This window comes from Odocoileus virginianus, chromosome 15, assembly GCF_023699985.2.
Source record: "Odocoileus virginianus isolate 20LAN1187 ecotype Illinois chromosome 15, Ovbor_1.2, whole genome shotgun sequence".
Classification (NCBI taxonomy): Eukaryota; Metazoa; Chordata; class Mammalia; order Artiodactyla; family Cervidae; genus Odocoileus; species Odocoileus virginianus.
The window spans coordinates 995,888-1,009,877 of record NC_069688.1 but is presented as its reverse complement, the minus strand read 5'-3'; the positions used below and the strand labels follow the sequence as shown (position 1 = coordinate 1,009,877).

The following is a 13,990-nucleotide window of genomic DNA, read 5'->3' as shown; positions in this document are numbered from 1 at the left end:
GCAGCCCCGGTGGCCCCTCTCCTGTCCTAACCCAGTTCCCCTGCAGGTCCTCCGCCCCAGCTGGCAGCCATGCTGGTAGGGGGGGCAGGTCCAGTGACTGGGGGTAGGTAGGGTGGGACCCTCAACCCCAGGGAGGATTTGGGCATTAGGAGTTCAGGCTAAGATTTCAACTCTGCCTCTCCCTCACTTACCTGTCACCTCTGCGGCCCCGTTCCCATGTAAAGGAGATCAGTTCCGAGCGAACCATCCCTACTACAAAATCACCATTCAGCTGTCTCCCTTCAAGCCTCACCCATTCCACTCACAGTAGTGTCTGCTTTCCCCAGACCTGAGCTTGAATCTCGGTTCTGCCTTTTTTTTTTTTTTTTTTGCCACATCACAAAGCCAGGATTAAACCCTGGCCCTGACAGTGAAAGGGCCAAGTCCTGACCACTGGGTGGTGGTGGTTTAGTCGCTTTGTCGTGTCCAACTCTTGCGACCCCATGGACTGTAGCCCACCAGGCTCTTCTGTCCGTGAGATTTCCAGGCAAGGATATTGGAGTGGGTCGCCATTTCTTCCTCCAGGGGATCTTCCCCACCCAGGGATTGAACCCGGGTCTCCTGCACGGCAGGCAGATTCTTTACTGACTGAGCTACCAGGGAAGCCCCCTGACCACTGGACCTCCAGGGAATTCCCATGGCTCTGCCTTACTGAGCTTCAACTTCCTCACCTGCAGAATGAGGGTGGTGGTCCCTCTGCTGCGGGCGAGGTTCGGGCTTGGCCGGACAGGCGGTTTAAGTGTCTTGCAAGAGGCCGGTGTTCAGCAAGCGTCGGGAGTCAAGCTCCGGGATCCTCCTTCCCAGGGTCCCACAGTGATGCCGGGGACATGGAGGCGAGAGAGACCCCAGCCTGTGAGCCCACGAGGAACGCCACACCCATGGCTCCGCACAAAGGGCGCTGGGGACAGACCTCCCGAGACTTGGGACAGGTGGGGAGGAAGCGTGTGAAACCTGCAGGGTGCAGGTGCTCTGGTGAGGTCAAGATAAACATTAAAATGAAAATCAAGAGTTGAAATGGACCCTGAAGTCCCACAGCGCTATGGGAAATGGGCTGTCTTAGTGGGTGCCCAGCTCTCACTGCAATGGAGGGCTCCCAGGACTTCACAGCTGGAATACAGCCAGATGTTGCCTCTCCCAACAACACAGTCTTCCCGCTGTTCCCTGCCTGAAGGCACCAGGGACCGGGAGCCCCAACTCTGCAGTTCTTATGGCAAGCCTGGACCAGCTCTATTCCCGACTTGCTGTGGGGTCTTGGGAAGTTTCTTAACCTCTCTGTGTCTCACCTACAAAATGGAGAGGATAATGGTCCCTTCCTCACAAGGCTGTGCAGGGATTAAATGAGCAGGTGAAGTGAGATTTTAACCAGATCTGCAAGGCTCTGCGCTCTGAGCCCTGATACCTGTTAGGGAAGAGTCAGGGGCTTCTGGGGACCATCTGACTACCCGCATCAGTGACTGAGTGTACTTTCGGCATGCCTGATCTGCACCCAGACCACAGTGGACGCTGTGTATAACTGCCTGGGGGACTTTCTGGTAGAGCTTGGGGCACTGTGGGGCTGCGTGAGGGGTGGTCAGCGGAGACTGAGTTCTCAGAGGAGGCAGGGCTGAGAGGGACCACATGTGAAAGACAGCACCCCAGGGATGGTCTGGGCCCAGATGCCCCCGGCAGAAAGGACAGCAAGTGCAAGGGCCCTGCGGTGGGCGGACCCTGCCCTGTGGGAAGAACTGCAGGCAGGCGTCGGGCTGTGGCAGGGAGGCGGCGGGGAGGGAGGCTGTGCCAGGTCAGTGGCAGGGGAGCGCCCTGCAGGACTCCGTGGAGAACGATGGCCGCTCACTCTTGCCTTTCGGGGGTCCCGGGTCCCAGGGGTCCGGGTGTTGTGGGCGGATGGACGGTAGGAGGGCATCCTCTCAGGGAGTGGAGGCAGGATCAGGGTCTGCGAGGAGAGGCTGGGCATTTGGCTGGGCTGCGGGTCCATGGACTGGTGTGGGGGACACGGTGGGGAGAGGGAGATCCCCAGCCCGGTTCCATGCCCACCTTTCCTTCCCCGCTCTGTGCTGGGTCTCCGTAAGTCACCACTGGTGGAGCCTGAGCTCTCTAGGAAGGGCTGATCCAGAAGGGGACCTCCTCACCAGTCCCCCAGGGGGCACCTTAAGATCTCCTGGGGGTCCCAACCCACTGCGTGCATTAGGGGCAGCCTGGAGGCCTCGAGCCCCGGTCTGACCCCAAGCCTCTGTCTGACCCCAAGCCTAGGGCGGCGTGACTGCTTTTCCGTGCCCCGTCTTCACGGCAACCGTCCTGTGAGCGTGAGGCTCAGCCCCAACTGACACAGGGGAAAGTCCATGACTCCAGAAGTTTCCTGAAAGCCTGGGACGCCGGACTCCATCTCTCCGCCTCGGCTTCACCTCGGGGTCGAGTCGCCCTCCGCCCCGCAACAGCCCCGCCGTCCAGCCTCAGCCGGCGTGCGAGGGAGACGCGACAAGACTCAGAGCCCACGGCCACGCCCCTTCTCGCCCGGGCGGGGCTCCGGGGCCCGCGCGCGCGCGCCCGCGGGTGCCCCCGGGTGGGGAGCGTTCCCATTGGGCCGCGCCGCCCATGTGACCCGGAGGGCCGGGCCTCGCGCTCCCGGAGCGGGGCCGCGCCTGCGCGCGCCGGGCCCTCGTGCACGCGCACGCGCCCCCGAGCCCTCCGCCCGTGGAGCCGGCGCCCGGACCGCCAGGTCAGTCTCCTCGTGCCCGCCCGGGCGGGGGCGCGCGCGGTGAGAGAGCGCGGTGCGGGCGCGCGGGCCGGGGGGCGGGCCGCCTCTTGGGGGGCCGGGACCCCGCGCCCGGCGGCCTCGGCGGCGCGCGTGCGGGCCCGGCGCCTGCCACGTGCAGCTCTCAGCCCGGGGTGGGGTGGGGGGCAGGCTCGGGACGCCGCCCGCCGCTTCCCCCGCGTGGCCTGCGGTGGACGCCCGGGTTGGGAGGCTTGATCTCTGCTCCCGATCCTGGGGGCGGGAGGCCCTCATCCGGAGTCCCCGTGTCCCAAGCAGCGCCGGGGATCGCGTGCCGCCCCCCACCCCCTTGCTCAGTTCGCTCCTCCGCACAGTTTGGGGGCACTTGGTCTCTAACGCCCCTGCCCGCCACAAACCCCACGGGACTTGTCGGCCCAGCTGATGGCACCCAGGTTGAGCTCCAGGTCCCGGGGAGCCATGCGAGCCCCGACTCTCACACTGGGCGGGCGCTGGTAGCCCAGCGGCGGTTCATCTGTCCAAGCACTACCCCAGCTTAGAGCAGGTCCCAGCCTTGGCCAGACTGCTGGGGGACACGCTCCTGTGTTCTCCAGGGCAGCTAGCTGGTGGCCGGTGGAGTTGGGGGTGGGTGGCATGTCAGCTCCGTGACCGCAGGGCAGCTGTCGCCCTGGGCCTGGCCTTACCTGGGTGGAGCGTGGTGACCCCACAGGGTGAACCCTGATCACGGGTCTGAGGGTGAGTAGGGTCCAGGCCAGAGGTCAGTGTGCTGGGCACTCTGGCCCTGGCTGCTGGGGAGGTACTGTGCCTCCCCTCCTGGCTGGCGGGCTCTGTGGTCAGCCCAGCAGGTGGTGGTGAGTGCCTGGGAGCTTAGCATCAGTGGTGTGTAGACTCCAGTGGGTCCTTGGTCCCAGGCCGGAGCTGTGTGGGGCTGTGGGCCAGAGGGGGTGTCAGTGGACACGGGGTGACTGTGGCCTTGCCCGGATGGGGACCCCCCTCTGCAGCTCTATGTAGGCACCTTGCCTCGGTGACCTCCTCAGATCCATCCATGAGGTTATTAACCTCACTTCTCAGATGAAACTAAGGACCAGAGAGGTAGAGTCATGTCCAGCCCCTCACCAGAGCCTTGGTTTTCCCCCTGGTGAAGTGGGTGCGGGTGGCCCTAACCGACAGGCTGCTGTGTGGACTAAAGGGGGCTGGAGGTGGGCTTGGGGGTCTCTCCACAGCCACCCAGGCCTCCCTCACTGCAAGTATTCAAGAAGAGAGAATGCCCCCCACTGTCCCCTAGGGTAGCTGGCCTCTGCCAACAGCCCTGTAGAGCTTGCCACGCAGTCTGTGCCAGGTGCGGTGCTGGACTGAGGGGTGGGTAATGGTGGGTCCCGCTTCAGGCCCTGGGAAGTGGGCCGGTCTGTTGTCTGGGTGGTGGTCCTCGGTGAAGCCACAAGGTGGCGTTCCCGTCTCACAGAGGCACCAACTTTGAGCGCCTACTGTGTGCCAGGCCCTGATAAAAGTGCCTACTGTGTGCTGGGCCCTGATAAGCTGTTATCAGGGCAGCCCTGGCCCCGGCCCCGTGGAGCTGGTGGTCAGGTGGCAGTGCCCACACCTGCAGGTGGTGACTGTGCCAGGAAGAAGTGGCGCCGGGCTGGGGGCTGGTGAGGGGCAGAGGGCAACCTTAGGAGGGGCTGGCGGGGCTGTTCTGTCTGGGGCATGGTGGACCTCCAAGCCCGCCCCAGGTCCCCCGCCTCACCATACGCTTCTGTCAGTTGGGACAGTGATACCAAGTGGACGATGGGTCTGTGTATGCCCATGACGCACACGTCCAGGGGCCGCGCTCTGGGCACTGAGGACCAGGAGACATGTGTGGCCCTGCTCTCATGCACCCGACCTTCAGGGCTGGGTGTTTGGGTGGGTGGTTGGGTGGGCTGCTGGGTTGGCTGGAGGGCGCAGGGCTTGGCCTCTCCACCCTGCTGTTTTCCTGGCCAGGACGCCAGGCCCGGGGGCCCTCTGAAGGCTGGAGGGAATGAGGGCAGGTCCATTGCTGTGGAACAAGACTCTGTCCACATCCTCAGGGCCATAGCGTCTCCTGTCGCCAGGACTCCGGGGGGCAGGGGATGTGGCTCCCTTCCAGGTAAGGAAGCCGAGCCTCGGAGAAGGTGGTTACTGGGGTGTGTCGGTGCCTGCTGAGTGCCAGGCCCCTTCTGTCCATTCTGGTCTGTCCCCCAGCAATGGGAGTCGTTGTCCACCCGTCCTGCAGCGAGAGGCCAATGTTCATTGAGGCTCCTCACTTCCCGAGGTCACAGGGGCTCCAGGCAGTCGTAGCTCAAGAAGGTGACCGCCTCTGTACAACGCCACTCTGGCCTGGTGCCGCGAGTCCCCCCGGGTGGCTAGAAACGGTTCCTGTTGGGAATCTGGAAGGGCTGTCCAGGCCAGGGCTGGGTGGAAGTCACAGCCAGGCCCAGGACTCATCACAGTGACCCCTCCGCTGCCTGGCTGCCCTGGTCCGGCCTGGCGTGGGGTCTGTCCCCTCCCTGGCCTCTGTTAGGAGTGCAAGTCCCCTGCCGGCCCTCATAAGGCAGGTGGTGTGTACACTGGACGTGAGCACTGAGCCGCAAGTGCCCGAGGCCTCAGCGTGCAGGGAGGCGCTTGAGCCTTGCAGAGACCAGAGCGCTCGTCTCTAGAAGGTGGTGATCCTCCAGGATGACTGGATGGGGGTTCTGCTGTCCTCGGCCATTGCAGCGTCTGGGAGGCACGTCAGGAGAAACTCATCCAGCAGTTAGACCTGAGCCCCATGTGGCTCCTCCAGCTGTCCCCACTTCTCGGGCCTCTGAGCCACGAACCCGCTCTCTTTCCTGGGTCTTCCCGGACACTGCCTTTATTGTGCACTTACTGTGTGCCTGGATGGAGCTTGGCTGAGTCCTGGATGAATCCAGGGGTGGGTGTCATCACCCTGGGTTTCCATCCTGTACCCGCAAATGAGGGCCCAGGATCAGATCTGAGGTTGTCAACAGGGGCGGCGCCCCCAGATGCTTGGTGTTCTGTGCGTGCACCTCTTGTCCCCCAGGCAGGAAGCAGCATGGCTGATGCAGGTAGGTGGAAGGTTGGGGCTGCATTGTGCCCTGGTTCCATTTCCTGACTCAGATTCAGGGAAGGGGTGGCGGGAGCCATGGAGTGTTCTAGAGCAGGGTGGTGGGATGGTCTCTGGTGCAAGGCAGGGAGCTGATGTGCTGGAACAGGGCTTGGCCAGGACATTGATGCACGCAGCTGTGGGTCTCCCTGGCACCCAGGCCTGCCTGACCAGAGCCCCCTTGGTTGATAACAAGTCATTAACTGTCTGGCTCTGAGCCAACTTTTCTCCTCTGGGGTCTCAGTTCCCCTCCTGCGGAATGGGGGCTCTGACCTGCTGTCACCAGCTCCTCCATCCCTCCAGCTCCTCCTGGGAGTGGCCTGAGCCTGTTCCCATGGCCTCACTTGCCGCAAAGACCCCGAAGCCGGGGCTGGCCCAGCTGGAGGAGGCGGGCGGCCCTGCCCTGTCCCCTTCCCGTGGGACTGGTGCTCCCGGCCGCTCTCCTGGCCCCGGGGCCCCTCCTGTGACTCAGGCTTCCTGGAAGAGGCGCGGGAGGGCCAGAAGGATTCCCCGCCACCCCCCCCACCCCGCGCTCCCCCAGCGACCGCTGCCCGTCGGTCACCGCCCACGGCCACCTGCGGTGGGTTTACCTGCTGCCTGCCCTGTGCCCGCCCCCAGCGGTGCGCCTTTCTGCTGCGCCTGCTGGCATCCCCGGGTATCGTCTGCTGAAGCCAGGGCGGCCCTCCTCCCTTGCCTAGACCGTGCCCTGCCAAGCTAAACATTTCCTCTGCTTTCATCTCCCCACGGGGTCAGCTGCTGGGCCTTCTCCTGGCCTTCACTTCTCTCTGGCCGGCTGCCCACTGGCGCATCTGCTGGGAATTGCCACGAGGAGCTCAGGGGGTGCCCGAGGGTGCCCGGGACTTCCCACCAAGACCTCGCTGTCCCTTCCACACGGCCCTAGGGAGCCTAGAGCCATGGCCCCAGCTCTGCCAGGCTTCTGGGTGACCCTGGGCCAGCCCCTGCCCTTCCTGGGCCTCAGTGTTCTTGTCTATAGAATGGGAAGCTTGGAGTAGACCCTGGACCCCACCGCAGACTGCATGGGGATCAGGACAAAGCTGGTGGCCTTGGCAGTTTGGCCGGAGCCACCTGAGCCAAACGACCTGCTTGCAAGCGTGCGTCTGCCCCATGTGACCGCCCGGCAGTCTAGCCCTTTAAGACTCCAAGGCTGCAACCTGGGGAGGGGCCATCCGGGGGGCCTCCGTTCGCCTGTCAAGTTGTGCTTTAGGCCTGACCCTGTGCAGGGTGTGGGCAGAGAGGGCTTGGGGTCCTACCTTGACGGTACTGCCCGCCCCAGGAGCTCACGTCGGGGCTGAAGCATCACCCTAACCGTGTTCAGCACAGACTCAGTGGTGCTCCTTATGATGGGGCCCCTCATGAAAAGTCAGACAGCCCAGGAGGTTCATAACCGCTCTGGGCCAGGCTGCTGGGCCTGTGCTGGATTACACAGGAACAGGCTGCTGAATAACAACATGCAGTTATTCACTTGAAATCTCCCTCGCCACCGACTGCGGGCCTCTCTCATGGTGGCACCCGGGGGCCTGTGTCCCGGGCCTGGACGAACCCTTTCATGAATCAGCACCCCCGTCATAGCCTCCTCTCCCCAGGTGTGTCCCTCTTGCCGTCACCACCAGCTTGGCTGCCGTGTAGTGGGGTAGGGGGTGCAGGCTACAGGACCCCTACTCACTCCCGCCTTCATGTGCCCCTCGAGGGGCTCCCAGGCCTGCACTGGCCCCGTGGGGGATGGGACAGGGCACAGAGAGGTGGTCCTGACCCTGGGAGGGGCCACGGGTGGACAGGAGGAGCTTCAGGGGATAGCTGTCGCCTTCCCGGAGTGTGTGTCTCGGACTTCGAGGTTGTGGGGGACGGGAAATCAGGGAGGCCTTTGGAGAAGAGGTGGTGTCCCACCTGGGCTTGAAAGATGTGGCCATCACCGTGGCTGGAGGGGAGCCGGGTGAGGATGGCTCCCCGGGGCTCAGGGCCTGAGTTTAGGGCATCTCCTCAGTGGCCGTCGTGAGGCTGCCCTGGGCCGAAGGTACTGGTCCAGGCCCGGCCTCCATCCATCCTCTCGGTCAGCTGGGTGGCAGTGGCTGTCGCTGCACTGTCTCCCCAGGACCAAGGACCCTGGTCTGGGGGGGCAGATGTGCTGTCACCAGTGCCCCCTGGGCCGGGGCTGTGCCGTCCTTGTCGAGGGGCCTGGAGCCGGACTGTTGTCCCCCCGTTTACAGATGCGTGCTGAGGTGGGGACTGACCCCCCTCCGCCCAGCCACTGACTCATTGTGCCCCGGGAGACCCTCTCCTCTCTGGCCTCCGTGTCCCCTGCCTCTCAGATGGGGCGGTGGGGCCCTGCCTCTGTGGACGGGCAGGCCTGATAGAGAAGGGCTGTAGTGGGCTGGAGGCCCTGCTTCTGGCCTGCTGGTGGGACCTCAGTCTCCCGCTCCATAGGTGGAGGTGCGCGTGTCGGGAGGTGTCAAAGGGGACATTGGGAGGCGGGGGGCAGAAGGTGCTCTGATGAGGGCACAGCCCTCCCCTCCTCCATGGCCCCGGGGCTGGCCCGTTCCCACGCTCGCGGGCAGCCCGCAGGAAGCCATCTGGAGGCCTTGTTTACCCCTCCCCCCAGCTTCCCTGGCAGGAAGTCACTGGAAGGGCCGTCCCGAGGGGCCCCCAGGCCTGTGAGGACAGCCAGTGGCTGGGGGTCCCCGGGTGGAGTGTGGGGGGCAGGAAGTGCAGAGGATGGAGCTGGGCAGAGCCTGTGGGGTGTGTGGGCTGGTTGCAGACTGAGCCACTCATCAGAGTGTCCAGCCGTCTGTCCACCTTGTCGGCCACCCCTGTCCCCCACCTGAGGTCCAGTGTGGTCACGGCCCACGAAGTCACGGTCTCCAGACACGCATGGGGCCACCGCAGCTTCTGCCCTGGGTGGGTGTGCAGTTAGGGGAGGTGGGGATCCAGGGAGCTGGAGGAGGAGCCCCTACCCAGAGGGAGACACTTGGTGCCAGGTGAGGGTCAGGGAGGAGGTGGCTAAGGGGAGGCGGGGAGAGGGCTGCAGGCAGAAGTGGCCAGGAGGGGGCTGGGGCCGAGGGGAGGTAGGAGACGGGGAGAGCGTCTCCCGGGGTCTGGGGGCATGGATGGTGAGGGTAGGGGTGACTGTGCCTCGCCGACCCTTTCTCTTTCCCCTCACCGCCCCTCCAGCCTTCCCCAGGGCCCCCACGAGACAGCCACCCGCCCCAGATCAGCCTGCAGGTCTGGACACGGGTGGGGCAGGATCGGGGCCTGGGCTCCCGCTGCTTGGGACATGCCCAGCCGCCCCGGCCTTTGCCATGGCCCCGATGCCCACTGACTGACCCGAGTGTGGCTGGCCGGGCCCCGGCCCTGTTCCCACAGACACTGCCAGCCGGGCCTGCCCGGCTCTAGGACAGACGCTGACCCCTTGCGTCCTGTGTTCTTGGCTGCATCGCTCCTGCCCGGCCTCCTGTTTTCAGAAGGACCCTGATGGGCTCAGGGTCAGACAGCCCTGTCTGGCCAGCCCTGGGGAGGCCATGGAGCACCCCTGCTGGGTCTCCTGCTCTCCTCCCGCCCCCGCTTCCTCGTCTCCCGCCTTGTGTTTCCCTGTTCCTCCCCCTCACCCCCCCCCCCCCCCCCCGCACCAGTGAAAGTCTCTGGCCTCGGGTCCTTGTGGGCACAGGCTCCCAGAGAGGGGGCTGGGGTTTCAGGGCCTGGGTGAGCGTGTCGTGCCCTGCCCCCACTCCCCACCCCGAGGAAGTGAGCGTGAGAACTGGGACTTCGGGCCGATCTGGGATGCAGGACCCACTGCCGGGAGGCGTGTCCACCAGCCAGTCCTGGGCCAGGGCAGATGGTCCAGGGGTATCCATGGACTGAGGACAGGCAGCCACGGGCCTGGCCCAGGAGGGTCCCTGACCCTTCTTTCTGAGCACCTACTTCATGCCAGGCCTGCTAGTCTGTTAGCCAGCCTTGCAGCTGCCCTGGGGATGTGGGTACCTCCCAGAGGTGGAGTGTGGCTGACCCAGGTCTGAGCAGCGCTGGCCTCACCCTGCTGCCTTGTAATGAGAACATGGGAGGGGAAGGAGGGATGCTCTTTTTAAGAAACGTTGGTGGCACTCACGTCCAGGAGTGGGGGAGGTGGCAGAGGCCGAGGCTGGGTTCTCCGGTGCTTGTCGAGATGATTTTGAAATAGGAGAAGCCTTGAGGGGTGCTGGGGAACACTGAGCTGAGAGCCCGGAGCCTGGGAGGCTGGCTCTGGGCCCCAGACCATGTCTTCCTGGGTGCCGTGTGCTGTGATGGCCTGTGAAGCAGGGCTCCACGCCTCTGCCCTTTGGTGAGGGGCCTGGGTGGAAGCTGGGTCAGAGATGGGGGCTTCCCAGCATGTTGGGGGTCCAGCTGGGGCAGGGGCTCCTCAGCAGCTGAGGCCTCTCCTCTTGTCTTGCCATTGCTAGGGCTGTGGTCTGGGGGTGCCTGGCCCCTAGGGTCACCCCCTGGCTGCTGTGTGAGGAGCTGAGCTTTGCTCCCCGAGAGTGCCCTTGGGTCCACAGCACAGCCCGGGCACCCGTGGGAGCTCAGTGAGAGGTTGTGAGCAGCTGAGCGGGCTTCCAAGGAGGCGGGACTTGCAGAGGCGCAGGGGGGCCGGGAGGGAGTCCTGGGGAGGTGGCACCCGAAGGCAGAGGCCTGGTGCGGGTGCAGGATGGCACGAGGTCAGACTGCTCCTGGCAGAGGGCACCGTGGGTGCAGAGAGCCAGCGGCAGGGCCCGGGGGCGCGGTTCAGTGACAGCAGGAGGGCAGCTGAGATGGGCTCCCCCGAGGGCTCAGCCGGTGAAGAATTCACCTGCAGTGCGGGAGACACAGGAGACGCGGGTCAGTCCCTGGTTCGGGAAGATCCCCTAGAGAAGGGAATGCAACCACTCCAGTATTCTTGCCTGGAAAATCCCATGGACAGAGGAGGCTGGTGGGCCGTAGTCCGTGGGCTGCAGAGAGTCGCCTCCATGCAGCACACAGGTGAGGCTGGAGAAGAGGAGGAAGGAAACGGCGGGGGCCTTCCTTCCAGCTGTAAGCAGGCCGTGTTTCCTTCTGCGTGATTCGGCCGAGGAGGACGGACTGATTCAGCGTTCACCACGTAGGGAGTGGGGGTGGCGTGGGGGCCTTGGGATGCCAGTGGGGGACTGGCTCTGGGTAGATGCTCCCCAGATTCCTGTCACCCCAGGTGGCCTCAGTTACCTGGGCCCAGGTGCTGCCTGCTTACTGCCCGTGGCGGTCCTCTCGCCCCTGACCAGGGATTCTGGGGAGTTTCCATTGCCTCACCCTCACCTCGCGCTTGACTCTGTGACATGCCTGGATCTGGGATTGCAGAGATACCCCCCATCCCTCTGGCGACTCAGAGGACCAGTGCCCCCCTCAAGCCCGCCCGCCCTGGGGACCCTGCCCTTGCCTTGAGGCCTTTGCTCAGGCCGTGCCCTCTGCCCAGAGGCCCACCCCCGTTCACCCGGTTGGACCTCCTAAGGCAAAGGGGGGGACGGTGTGTCCTTCTGTGACTGTTGGGTGCCGTCCAGCTTTCTCAGGACATCTGTACCTGCCCTGGATGTGGGGGAGTTGCTTGGATGTGCCACTTTGTCTGGTGGCCTCGCTGGGTGATGGTGGCGTTGCCCTGTCGAACACCACCCGTCTCTCCCCTCCTTTCTGATTTTAGCACTTGGAATCGAGGAATTCTCCTCTGAACCAGCACTGCCTCCCACCAGTTCCATCACAGATGGAATAGACCTTAGACCCGTGGTCACTACTTGTGTGACAATTATGTTTTTAACTTCTAAAAAGGCTTTGACTGAACTTCCCCTTCCTTGAAGGCCAGCCCTGTCCTGCCTGGAACCCTGGAGGCCCCTTCCCTCCCACCCAGCTGCTGGGGCCTCTGTCCCCCTGGGACCTGCCCGGTGACTGGGCAGCCTGGTGGGCCTGGGAAGGAGCTGACCAGGCGCTGCCACGGGTGGCCCCGTGTCACCTGGACCCTCCCGTGCAGCCCTGCTCCCTGGAAACGCGCTCAGTCCCCGTGGATGAAGGGAGACCAGACCTGGAAACGACCCAGACGTCCTCTGTCCACACTGCCGACATCACTCAACGTCCTGACAGTGTGTGTGAGCCTGGGAGGCGTTATCCGGAGTGAAGGGACCCTGATGTGAAGGACAACACGTGATTTACTCCGTTTGTGTAAAACATCCAGAACAGCCAAATCCATCGAGACAGAGAGCAGATTCACCGTTGCCAAGGCCTGGGGCAGGGGGATGGGCAGTGACTGCTGACAGGCGTGGGGTACCTTTAGGGCGTGATGGAAATGTTCTGGAATTGGTGGTGGTGATGACTACACAACACTGTGAATGTACTAAAAAAAAACACCGAAGCGTGCACTTTCAGATAGCTAAAAGGGGGAACATCACGTTAGGTGAATTTTATCTCCATTAAAAAAAAAAAATTAAACAGCTCCCCTGCCCTACACAGGCTGGCTTGAGCAGGCTCATAGTTAGTCTGCCAAATAGGATTAACCCGGCTCTGGCCCAGGGCTCCAGCAGGCAGGGGCTCGGTCCGCTCTTGCAGGAGAAAGTGAAGCAGCACCTGCTTGCTGTCGGGTCGCGGGGCCCAGCGGGTGCGGGACCACAGGTAAGTGTCCTCCTCCCCCGGTCTGCATGGAGAGAGGCCTGATGGCCTCGGGGCAGGTCGATGCCTGCACACAAAGGCCCGCTCCCCTGCTCCGGGAGCCCTGTCCCCCCCATGGCGTGGGGCCCGTGTTCTCTGGGATCTGTCGTTGGTGCCTCCGCCGCTTTGATCCCAGAGCCCAGGCAGCAGGGTGCCCCAGGGGCCTGGGCACAGAGCCGGGCACTTGGGCAGCCCCCGTTGTGCCCTGCACCCCAGGTCCCCGCAGGGGCTCAGCGTCGCCGAGGGGTCAGATGGAGCAAAGAGGGCACCCGCCTGGTGGTCTCTGGAGTGTGCTCCCTGCCTGCTCTGCCCCTGCACATATTTCTCTTTTCACATCGGCCTTGCTGGGTCTGGCGAGGAGGGGCTGCCTGGCACTCATGCCCATCTGGCCCCGGGCGTTTTCACTGAATTGAAGTCTAATTGATTTACTGTGTTGTGTTAATTTCTCCTGTGCAGCCAAGTGGCTCTCACACGTGTGGATATATTCTTTTTCATGAAAAGCAAAAGTGTTATTGCTCGGTCATGTCCGACTCTTTGTGACCCTGTGGACTGTAGTCCGCAAGGCTCCTCCGTCCTTGGGACTTCCCAGGCGAGAACACTCGAGTGGGCTGCCATTGCCTTCTCCAGGGGATCGTCCCAACCCAGGGGTCGAAGCTGGGTCTCTTACATTGCAGGCAGATTCTTCGCCCACTGAGCCACAAGAGAAGCCTGCCACGTCGTATTCTCTTTCATGTTCTTTGCTTCGTGGTTTATCACAGGATATTGGGGGAGGTCCCTGCTCTGCAGCAGGGCCTGCTTGTCTGACTCTGGGCATCTGTGCCCGGTGTGGAGACGGTGTCGCCTGGGGCCTCCTGGGCTCCAAGGTGCTGACTGGCAGCTGTCCCCTCCGAGTGCTGGCCTGGCTCTCTGGAAGAGGCCCGCGGGCTGCTGCTTCCTTCTGACCGTGGGAATGGCTGGCATGATGCTGCCAGGTGGAGACAAGTCCCTGGGCCCTGGGGGCCACCCTCAGACCAGCTCCCCCGGCCTCTGCCCCCAGCCCCTCCCAGACGCTATGGGGCTGTGCCGTGTGGTCCAGGGAGAGGGGCTGAAGTCAGCCGCTGGGCAGGGAGGGGTGGGGCGGCTGGGGCTGCCCGCTGGCCTGCAGCCATGCCCAGAGCCCCTCAAGGGAGCTGGGGCCCAGTGCTGACCCCAGGCTGGAAGGCACCTCAGCCCCGCAGGAGGCTCAGGCCGCGGAGAGGAGGTTTCCCGTGGGTCCTCTGTCCCTATGGGTCCCCGCTCCCTCCCCGGGAGCTGGGGAGGTGCTTGAGCTGGGGGCGTAGGCGCCCAGGTCTTGACTCCCAGCTGCCCCGGATGCACGGTGCCAGCCTCTGCTACCTTCTGTCTGGGGAAGCTGCGCTGTTGGGGTTGGTGGGGCT

The 13,990-nt window shown here is 64.0% G+C and overlaps 1 protein-coding gene across 1 annotated transcript in view; it reads left to right on the top strand.

Annotated features, from left to right (window-relative positions):
* Positions 1-2,670: 2,670 nt before the first annotated feature.
* The window catches only part of PTP4A3 (protein tyrosine phosphatase 4A3), a 31,807-nt gene continuing 20,487 nt past the window's right edge, over positions 2,671-13,990 (top strand). The window contains exon 1 of the mRNA XM_070476919.1: positions 2,671-2,755. The gene's annotated coding sequence lies outside the window, so the exon portion shown is untranslated. The remainder of the gene's footprint in view (positions 2,756-13,990) is intronic.